The sequence below is a fragment of the Macrobrachium nipponense genome, chromosome 41, assembly GCF_015104395.2.
Source record: "Macrobrachium nipponense isolate FS-2020 chromosome 41, ASM1510439v2, whole genome shotgun sequence".
Taxonomy (NCBI): Eukaryota; Metazoa; Arthropoda; class Malacostraca; order Decapoda; family Palaemonidae; genus Macrobrachium; species Macrobrachium nipponense.
In genome coordinates this window covers 45,057,175-45,068,559 of record NC_061102.1, presented here as the reverse complement: position 1 = coordinate 45,068,559, position 11,385 = coordinate 45,057,175, and the positions used below count along the sequence as shown (strand labels likewise).

Sequence of the window (11,385 nt, the reverse complement as noted above, 5' to 3'; positions counted from 1 at the left end):
ACTCAAGTGTTGTTAAATACTCATAGTCCCTATTGTAACCTAAAATGGAGAAGTGCTGTTTCTTGACTTCAATCTTACATTTGATGGCATGATTTTTTATATTTGAATGCTCTGGTCTACTTAATCTCTGGCCAGTTCTAAAACTTACCCCTATACCCCATGTGGCTGCAATAACGCATTTGCAACAGCCTCTTGGTAGATCCAACATAAATACCAGGACATCCTGGGCACGTAAATTTATACACAACATTAGACCTCATAAAAGGCTGCAGACGATCTTTAAAGCAGAACAGGGGGCCAATTTTACTCGGGTTATTAGATATTAATTTTAGTTTTAAGCTTGGAATTTCACCTTCAATGATTTGAGTAAGTTTCTGTGACAGTTTCAGGTTGGAAATATAAGGAATCGAGGCATACATGACTTTCTTTGGAACGTCAACAATTGGTGGTACTGGTTTCAGGTATTTAGTTAAAAGTTTGTTAATTATTTTCTGAACTAATTCTTTGGGATATGAATTTTGTTGAAAAAAGATAGTAAAAATTCAATTTCCCTATGAAAAATGTCCAAACTCGAAGAGTACTTCAGGGCTCTATGAACTAAAGTGGAGATAGTGTTAAGCTTAAAACTTCTTTAGCAGGAGCTGTAAAAATTATTGGCTAGACCAGTATAAGTTTTTTTCTTATAGACTGCTGTATAAATTGATGATCAGTTCTGTTAACACAAATGTCTGAGAATGGTAGTCAATTTTCCATTTCCTCTTCTATAGTAAACTTGATATTAGTGTGTTGCAAATTAATATACTGTAGGAATTGTGCTGCCTGCCATTGATGCTTAAAAAGGGCAGTGTTATGGTGGGGACCCCTAAGATGGTTTATAATGGGGTTTTATCCAACCTCTCCCCCTCCGAAGGGTGTCGGGGTGAGAAGGGATTCCCTGAAACGGAGCTGGCTCTGCCCGTGAAACGGTAGACTTACTTTACGAATTTAAAATACATAATTTTAGTATACATATGACTTATCATTTGCAAAAGAATACTATAAGGTAAACATCAGTGACTTCAAACAGGGTGGCGTTTGGGAAGAGGGTTGACAGAGAGAGAATGAAAGGGAGAGAGAGAGAGAGAGAGAGAGAGAGAGAGAGAGAGAGAGAGAGTTGATATTAGCAAGAAGACAGAGAGAGAGAGAGAGAGAGAGAGAGAGAGAGAGAGAGAGAGAGAGAGAGAGAGAGTTGATATTAGTAAGAAGACAGAGAGAGAGAGAGAGAGAGAGAGAGAGAGAGAGAGAGAGAGAGAGAGAGTTGATATTAGTAAGAAGACAGAGAGAGAGAGAGAGAGACAGTGATGGTTGCAGAGAGAAAGAGAGAGTAAGAGAAAGGAGAGAGAGGGAGAGTAAGAGAGAGAGAGAAAGTAGAAGTAGGGTGTTAAGATGGTTTATAATGGAGTTTCAAGCAACAAAAGGCACCAAAGGCGCCGGAGGGGGGGGGGGGGGGGCCTTCCCCGAAATGGGGCTGGTTCAGCCTGTAGACTTAATAACGTTACAAATCTATCATACCTGATTCTCTGTATACATAATAAATAATATGCCTTTCAATTTTCAGTATACATACTAAATATGACTTACTATTAGATACTGTTGGGCAAAGACACCAATGGCACCAGAGGAGGTTGGGGTTGGGCAGAGATACGAAGAAGAAAGAGGTTAAGAAACAGAGAAGATTAGAGAGAGAGAGAGAGAGAGAGAGAGAGAGAGAGAGAGAGAGAGAGAGAGAGAGAGACAGACAGACAGACAGAATTTACCAGTAACCATTCAGATACCCCAGGCAGTTCAGTACAGAATTTCTGGATAAAAGGGACAGTCAGCACAGGGTGGTGTATTCAGCCTTAGGCTAGGTATTTTTCTTCTGGTGGTTATAAAATGGGGGGTAGATTTTCTGGTACTGGTGTTGATTAGAAGTTAGCAAGGATTTTTTTTTAGAATTAATGGGATTTGTGGTTTTAGCGAGGATTTTTGGGCTTAATGGTGACTTTGGGTGGGTGGTTATGAGGTTAGTTAGACAGAGACTAAAGGTGTTTATTGATTTTAGAATAAATATGTCGTTAAGAGTATCCTAAATGAGAAAAATTGTTGATGTTTCCCTTTGGTGTTGCGTACTCATAGGTTTTTTCTTTTTTCTAGCATTTTAGATGATGACATTCTATAATGAGGAATTAAAAGGGTCATGCATGGGTTGCAACTAACAGTAAACAAGATCCGAGGGGACTTGGTTGTGACGGTAATTTTTTGTGTGGCACAAACTACGTTTGGTAATATTGCAAAAAGAATCTTAATTTTTATTTGAGGAAATCTGAAACGGCAATTAAGTGGTTTAATGTTTTCGTTTTACTTGTTTTTTTTTTTGGATGGGGGGTTTATGTTGCTTTTTTGAGCGTTGTAGAATTTACTTTTTGAAATAAATAGCATATGGATGGTGTTCGGACTTCATGTTTACTGGGGATCAGTTGTATAGATATCACGGAGTTCTGAAGGTATACATGTCTGTTAAGGGTTTAATTGTTGGCGTACCAGTTAGTGATAAAAGCCTTTTTCCAGTACTTTTAAGGTTCAGTAGATAAAGACCATCTTCATTTTGAGCGAGGAATTTCAATTCTCAGCAATTGTCTATGAAGCTGGGTGTGTGTTAGTTCATGAAAGATACTTGTGTGAAAGTAGGATTTTTATTCTAAAGGACATAGACTTGTCAGGATGTGAGTTAGAACTTGCTCGAGACGAAGCACTGACATATGGTGCCTTAAAAGAATTCCCGAGGGGTGACAGTAGAAACAACTTCTAGAACTACTGCGTCAGATGTCTGATCTTCACTATGGGCAACGAGGTCATCGAGTCACTACTATTGCAGTGAATCACAAATCTTCGATGGCTCATGTGGAATTGTATCAGAATGGTTTCTTGGACTAGACAGATGGATCTACAATACTTCTACGAGGTGGGTGCATGGAGCACTTATATGGGAATCTTGGAATATTTAAGTTCCGGCAATGCAGTAGGAAGTGGTTACGGTTCTTCCACTAGGGGAAGATGACGAGGACGAATTTTTCTTCCCAGAACATCACACATTACCAGCAATCACCATCAAGTTAGCAATAATGATGGTCACGATGTACACTGGCGTGGCATTAAACTAGTGCTGGTCTAGTTTGTGCCAGGAGGCATATGCTGGTGGTGGCCGAGCCCGATTACCTGCCCTGTGAGGGTAGTTAGGAACGTAAATGTAAGGAGCAACGGACATTATTGAGAAGTGATTGGAATGTTCAGCAAGTGGCCGTGTGTTGTGAAAAAGCTTCAATATGTCAACCCGTTGATTAGCGAATTATAGGGGGATGCTGATGAAGTAAAACAGGTCAAATTGAGGAGACGAGAGCGTGTGTGCAAATTGACCCAGTGGATGGACTATGTGACTTGAAGTATCACCTGATTATTACGTCACAAAAGAATGCAAACAGAACCGCGAGAAAGTTCACGTGCGAGTGTTTGTACGCACATAAGGGCGTGTGCAAAACTAAATATATTCCAATAGTGAATGAGGAAGCCGGAAATTAGACGGCAGACTCTTTTAGTGATTACCAGTGAGGAGAGCTCGAGTCGGAAGGCACACAGATGATCCACAGAAAAAACTAAAGAAAAAACTATTTAGTGTTGGAGTGAAATGACATTTTATTAAACACTTGACATTTTTCAGGTGCTCTGTTTGAAGACTATATTCAGTGGACAACATTTGAGTTTTAATCAGCTTTTTTTTATGAATACAAGAATGTTTTCATTTATTCCAATTTTTTTATTCCAGGTAAAGTCATAGGTTGTTTACTTTTTTTTTTATTGTGGATATCCATTCAGGTCTGGCAATAAAGAACAGGAAACACAAACCTGTAAATATATTATCCCTTGGGGTTCCTAATGATGTCAGTTCCTCGTTGGACGAGAGGTTTACATGCTTGCGAACCGATTTGGTAGTCCAGAGTTTGATTCCCCACGTGTAATTAGAGGAGTTTCTTTCTGGTGTTTAGAAATTGATTTCTTGATATAATGTGGTTCGGATCCCACAATAAGCTGTAGGTCCCGTTGTTAGGTAACCAGTTGGTTCCTAGCCACGTCAAAATATCTAATCCTTCGGGCCAGCCCTAGTAAAGCTGTTAATCAGCTTAGTGGTCTCGTTAAAGTAAGATATACTTAACCTAATGATGTAGGGTCTGGCTGCAGGATTATTGTGCCTTAGCCGGTTCAGGGATACTGCCTCTAATAAGCACTCCATACACTCGAAGACATCTTTACAAGACACATTTCCAAAGAAAGTTAACAATGTACTATTTATCTTTTGGATGAGGGTCTGCCTCTTCAATGAGGGCCACTAAAATAATTCTCGGGTCATGTAGAAAGAGTGGTTTGTTTGTTCTAGGGTGCAGGAAAAATAGAACCATCTCGGATGTTTACCTTAACATTTAGGTAACCCTTAAATGCTACAACCGAGCATAATGTATGAAATACTGAGTTCCTTTATCAGAAAAGGAGCTTTTGCCTTTAAAAAGTTCCTCATTCTTGGCCAGGAATGATGGGCCAAAAGACAACAGTAAATGACAACTAGGTGCATGAGAGGTGAAATGTTGTCCTTACCTAAGAGAGCCCAATATGTTAATCTGAGTTCCTGATACCAAAACAGCATATGAGCTGTAGTTGTTTTGGGCCTATGAATAGGGGTGATGACAGAAGTGTAAGAACCTTATTCAGGGACCAGTTTGAAACCTTGCAGGATCTGGCCATTGCAGTGTAAAAGACTGGATAATGAAGTAAGCAATTTCTGTATTAAAATCAATTCCAAAACCATAAAACAAGGGTTTTGCCAATGCTGCCCTGTATGGCATCGTAGTTGAAATAGAAAGGTTCTTGACCTTAAAAGATAATAAAATATAAAACTATTTCAGGAGATTTCAACTGGGCTGTCAGTGTGAAGGTAATCTAACCACATTTTCCATGTGGACAGGCATTCGCATAGATGAAGTCCGTAGTTTTTGCACCTGGCAATGTTGGGCAAATAATCTTCACGGGAGAACAGGCTTCAAAAATCCACATGCGAAGGTCATGGCTTCCCCTACTTTTGTCTGAGATAGAATAACAGACAACAATGGAATCCTGATATATATATATATATATATATATATATATATATATATATATATATATATATATATATATATATATATATATATATATTCTAGCCTCTCACACAGTGAAATCTTAAGAATCCTCCTCAGCGTATCCATTTCTGTTTGATCCAGTAACAGTCCTTCCTACTTTCTTAATGCCCATGTTTCTGAGGCATCGCCACTTACCGAGTTACAATATAACCGACCTGTATTGTCTGCTTATTTATTTATTTTTTTAATAAACCACTCCTTCTACCTTCCTCCATTTCCCTCCCTGCTGCTTTTATCCTATTTTCAACCTCAGCTTCAAACCATCCCTTGTGTGTATAACTTAAAAATATCTAAAGACTGAAAAAACAAAATTACAGGTTTACTGATTAAAACTAAATATTTTCAATTTTGAATACATCTGTCGTGGATGGAAAATAACTTTCATCCTTGTAAAAGTGAAATTTCAAACTGAATTTGAGTGATAGTTATCATATGATAATATTCCCAACATGCCATTGTCATAAATCTATATTTTTTTCTCAGCATAATGTACATATACCACATACCGAAAATAATATCATAATTCTTCACTGTTTTCATGGCAATTTTTTTTTATATAGGGTAAAAGCCACATATGAATGTTAAATATATATTACATAGAAGACAAACTCATGGAAGTTTTAATCTATCAAATACTAATACAGTATTTTTTTAAATATACATAAAATGGGTAATCCGATTGCTAAGGTTCAGTTAGTTCAGACTAGCTTCTCAATGAAAGGGTGACCAATTACGAATGCTAATAGAATGTGACGTTTGGAAACACAGAAGGGAAAGACGGTCGGCGCTTGTTCTATTGAGATTCAATTGGAAAATGTCTGATACTCACTGGTGATTAGCTGGTGCCTCTGCCATTATGCAAAGTACCCACGTCTTGCTCTATTTTTATTTTTAGTTTTCCTTTTTTGTATATTCCTTATTATCATGTATATTTGCTTGCTTATTGATTTTGGCAAACACAAACATATGCCCACAAAGACACTATACTACATTACCAAGGTCTCATTTTCTTTAGTCTTTTAGTTCAACTCCATAGTGTAATTTCCATATGGCGAAGACTTCTTAGTCCTTTCTTTGAATGGGATTCAGAAGTTGTCTCTTGAGGCCTTAGTAGTTGAAAGAGCCGACGCTTTCCTGTCATTTCCATCACTTCTCGCAGGGCGAGAGGTGTGGTACTATAAAAATTCTAATTTCCATTTGTGTCTCAAAATCCAGTATAGTCCAGTCTAGCAGCCTCACCTAGGCCCATTGTCGAGATGAGACCAAATTATTTTGTTTCTCTACTTATAGGGTGGTGTTGCACATATTCTATTCTTAGTGAAAGCTACTAACATAGATTAATTATATATTTTTAACAAACGGATAATGGAAATTTCGTGCACAATTGCACAAATGAAATTATTTAAATTTGTTATGTACGTTTACTTACCGTAGCATTGTCTACCAGCCACGTTGTCACATCCAGGTCCACCGTGAAGGGGATATGGCGGATTTTAAGGAAATCCGTCCATGATTCTGTCATGTTGGTTCGGTATTCCTGATTAAAAGGTCCTGCGTAGGACAAGAAGGCTGTTGCTGATAACACATCGCCAACAAGTCTGTGAGAAAAAGATGAGTTAGTAATGAACACAAATCTTGCGCCATAGAGAATGCGATTAATGGTTTAACTAACATCGTAATGAGAATTTGTGAGATAAAAGGCACTGAATTAATATCTCAATTCAGGCGGCTAGACGAATGTTCCAAACTTCGTTTTATAGCACTTCATTGTAAGGAAAATACTTGGATTAATCATTCTTGGATATACATAGATCAGGAAACATTTCGTTATTTGTCTTTTTATTTTACTTCTCTCGCGTTCATTTGTATTTCTCATATTTTATCATAACATCATAACTCATATAAATGCTCAGCAATAGAATACTGTGCTTTCATTCACAAGTCAGGACAGAAAATGCCTGCGATGTCTACTAGTATTGTATGGCGGGAAAGAAGAAGATTGCACCTTCCCACCCGTTTTGTGCTATGCCCCAAGATTAGATAATTTGGGTGCGGGAAACATAATGGTATTATTTTCAAGAAGATTCTATGGTTACTTTTTAAGATATGGTGTCCTGCTTTTTTCAATGAAGGTCCTGGTACTCGGATACAGTTCAGGAATAATTTGGCAAGGCGTTCGATTCACTTTCCCAAACAGTCGACCCAGATGTGAAGAAGAGGTAACAATATGAAAGGCTTTGCCAAGAGGGTATAAATCTCATTCAAATAGATGCGGAAAGATCTAAGTAGGTCTGCAGTGGGCATTTCTTTGTAAATTAACATGTGACATAGTTTTGTTGGTTGATTACTAAGAATTTCCTGTTATTTTTGTCAGTCGACTAAAATTAACCTGTAATTTACTTTAAAACTATATCCAACAAAGTAGGGGACCTGGTGGGAATACGGGATTTTGGGTAGGACAGACACCACGGATAGGGTGATTCACACATGCGTTGTTATTCTACAAAGTAGGAGACCCGATGGGAATTCGGGGTTTTGGGTGGGGGAAACCACCTTGAGAAGGTTGTAGTATGTTATTGTGGTATTTCTTACTCTATATGACACTAGAAACAGAAAAAAACAAGCGCATGTAAAGGACGAACAAACCGGGGGTTCCTATTCCAAAGGAAAATCACAGATGTTACTACTACTACTACTACTACTTTTCCGAATGCTATCGTGCAAAAATACTTTTAGGACAATTCAATACCTATCAGTCAGTGACGTCAAAGGGGGATTGGTTGGGTGGCTTCATACAAGATTTATACATGATTTGTACAAGACACTTCTCTCTCTTTCCATTATTTCTGGCCATCTATTTACGCTGTAACATTTTAGAACACAGTTCATCATAACAATTTGTTCTTTTTTACATTATCTTATTCATTTCTTATAACATTTACCCTCATATTATATTTAATGTTATGTATTCACAAATATTTCCGTTTTTTAAAATCATCTATATTTCTTGATGACCTTTTTTTCTTTTTTGTTTCCACTGCAGTCAGTATTTCATGCATTTATTTGGCCATTTAACACCAGCCTCCTAGATTAGGTAGTTTAGGTTATTATAATAACCTTTATATTAGGTTTCCTTTATAAGGGGGTCCAGGGAATGAAGGCCCCCAGCCAGGTAACATAACTTACTTTGTTAGGTTAGTATAACAATCTTTATTTATGTTTTCCCGATCAGGTAACACTGCAGACTAGGTTAGGTTAGGTGGGTTAGGTTAGTATGATAACCTTTATATCAGGTTTCCTGTAAACCTATGGGGGGGGGGGGGGGATGGGGGGGGGGGGTTCTAGGTGGCCAGGTTGCATGGCGTACTAGGTTAGGTTAGGTTAATTGGGATGGGTTAATATAAAAACCTTGATTTTATGTTTCCTCTTTGCCCCATGGCCAGGTTACACGTATACAAGGTTTAGGTTAGTATGATAACCTTTATCTTATGTTTCCTTTAAAGGGGGTCCACACCCAGGCCAGGTAACGTGGCCTTGGTTATTATAGTAACTGTATTATAGTCTTTCTTTAAAGGTTGGGTCCAAGGTGATGTAACCCCCCGCCAAGTAACATGGCCTGCAAGGTTGTGCCATTCTAATAACCTTTATGCACTAGTGAATCTAGGGGGCCTTGTCTGGGCATGTCCACCCACATGAAAAATAATGACCATCTAATAATGTCGAATATTTAGATATTAATAACATAAATGAGAAATATAAGGTATAAGAATCAAGTACCGTAGAGTGCAGTAGCACAGCATGACGACTGCCAATGTTGACACCAAACGCCTCGCGTTTTATCCTACACGGTTGGTGGCTGGCTTTTAGATACAATATCATCCAGTGCAATCATGGTCACTAACTTTCATTCCCATGTATTTTCAATGAAACTGATTCCGGTACATGAAGAAAGTAACATGGAATTTGCATAATCCACGGGGGAACATGCAAATGTTCAGAATATATAGTTATTTTTTATCATTGTAAACCGTTAAAAATGAGCTCAATCATCTAAAACATGTTTTCATTGTGTCAGAGCAGGTAGAAATAAAAAAAGTAATAGTCCCAAAACATATTGCTACCAATGGTGACCATAAGGCGGATATGCCATCACACTTATCAATATTACAGTGGTCCTGAATACCTTGAAACATACAGTTTCAAGAACAAGCAAAACTCCAAATCTAAATAGCGATTACTTACTTTTGTAAATAATGATCAATTACAAGTAGTCCGATCGTGTTCTTTTTGTTTTTTCCTGGTACAAATATAAACATGAAAAGCACCAATAATCATTAGTGCTTTTCAAGTCTCACTGTTAAGAACAAAATATTACATAATTTCAGATGGAAAAAGATTAAATCAGATTTGTCATTTGTCATACCAGGTATAGTAATAAAATGAAAATTTATATGAAGCAGAAACGAAAATATATGAAAAAAGATTTGAAAATGATATTGGAATTAAGTATGATACTGTTATGTAGGTAAAAGTTCCATTGTATAGAGTATTGCAAAGAGGGTGACAACAATACGAGTATGATAGAGCTAAGATAGGTTAAACTCATAATATTCACTAATACATTCATTTTTTGCTTCCTCTAATCAAAGATACGATAGAGTAAACAAAAATACTCAAGTTAGCCATATGAGCCGTACCGCGACGCCAGTAGAGACAACTGGCGTTTGTAATAAAAATGAAAAAGCATGACGTCATAAATGCCAACCAATGGGAACACTATTTTCCACATGATCGACGAATAGCGTCACTTGTTTACACACTGTGTTCGGAAGGTATATTTTGGCTGTGGCTTATGTAGCCAGACTTATTTTTATGGATCACATTTTGAATTTACTAAAGCATATCTGTTAAAAATTAATATTATAGTTGTAGTTTATATAAAAAACGACTGTATTGTGTTTGTAGTGCTGCCCAGAATTCATGGTGTAAAGAGAAAATCCTGGATGCAAGGTATGAAGAGAAAGTCTTGAATGCATGGTTTTTTACATTCGTAACGTAGGTCCTGATGTTTCATGTGACATCACTGGTTTGTCCTTGATGACGGCATTAGATTAGATTGGAGTGAATTTCCCTTCCTTCATCGGCGCCGTTTAGGAAGCGGTGACCAGCAACCAAAGATGGTAAAGTAAGGGTGCAGTTGGCAGTTATTTTTGTCTCTTTTACTGTTTTCTTCCTATTTCTGTGCCTGTGCGAACATTCATAGCTATCCCTTGTCATCGTCCCCACAGCCATGCTTCCCTGTTCTATGAGCTAATCTAATTTAAGCCTTGTGTTCCCTTGGATGTGATTTAGTAGCACTCATTACTTGAATGGCCTCCCGGTATTAGGTGTTGCTAAAAGCAATAACTGAGGGAGATGACATAAGTTGATGTCTGTATTTCACACCCTCCCATTCAGTGCAATAACTTTCTGTGAAGTAATTCAGCCACTTCTTGCCCTGTGATAGAATTCTGAGAACGTAAGATTTACATTAAGCAAGTCGAAAGAGTTGGCAGCATAATCTCATTTAGAGAGAAATACCTTCTATTAGGTATACTATCACCTTCATCCCTGCTGTAAGAGGTGACTCTTCTTTACCCTAATGCCCTGGCCATACAACCACATCCGCGCTCCAAGTCCTCAGCACGTGTCGGCAATCCGATCTTGTGACCCCAGTGCTAAAAGCTACTGTTCTTTCAGTAATAAGTTGGACCTTGAGAGTCCAAACACCTTTATGGCAACTGTGGTTACATTGAGTAATTAACTTGTAAATATATGCCCTTTAAATTTGATCCTTAGAGTTTCCCTTACATTTATCCTTGAAATCTAATCTTGGCCCTAAGCTGTAAATTTTGATCATAAAGTAGACCTTATAAGGCCTTCCTCTTGATGAAGTAAGATGTATTTAATCGTTGTCTATACAAGAAGAGTCTAAATTTATGCATGTATTTATGTTGTATAATAGATATAATATATATATTATATATATCTATAATATTATATATATTTAGTAATATATATTATTATATATTATATAATTCCTCAGGTCCTCAAGCTATTTTGAATTCTTTTCTATCAAGCAATCCTTACCGGCCTAGCT

The 11,385-nt window shown here is 37.5% G+C and overlaps 1 pseudogene; it reads left to right on the top strand.

Annotated features, from left to right (window-relative positions):
* The first annotated feature begins 867 nt into the window (after positions 1-867).
* The window catches only part of LOC135212838 (dynein axonemal heavy chain 5-like), a 92,525-nt pseudogene continuing 82,007 nt past the window's right edge, over positions 868-11,385 (top strand).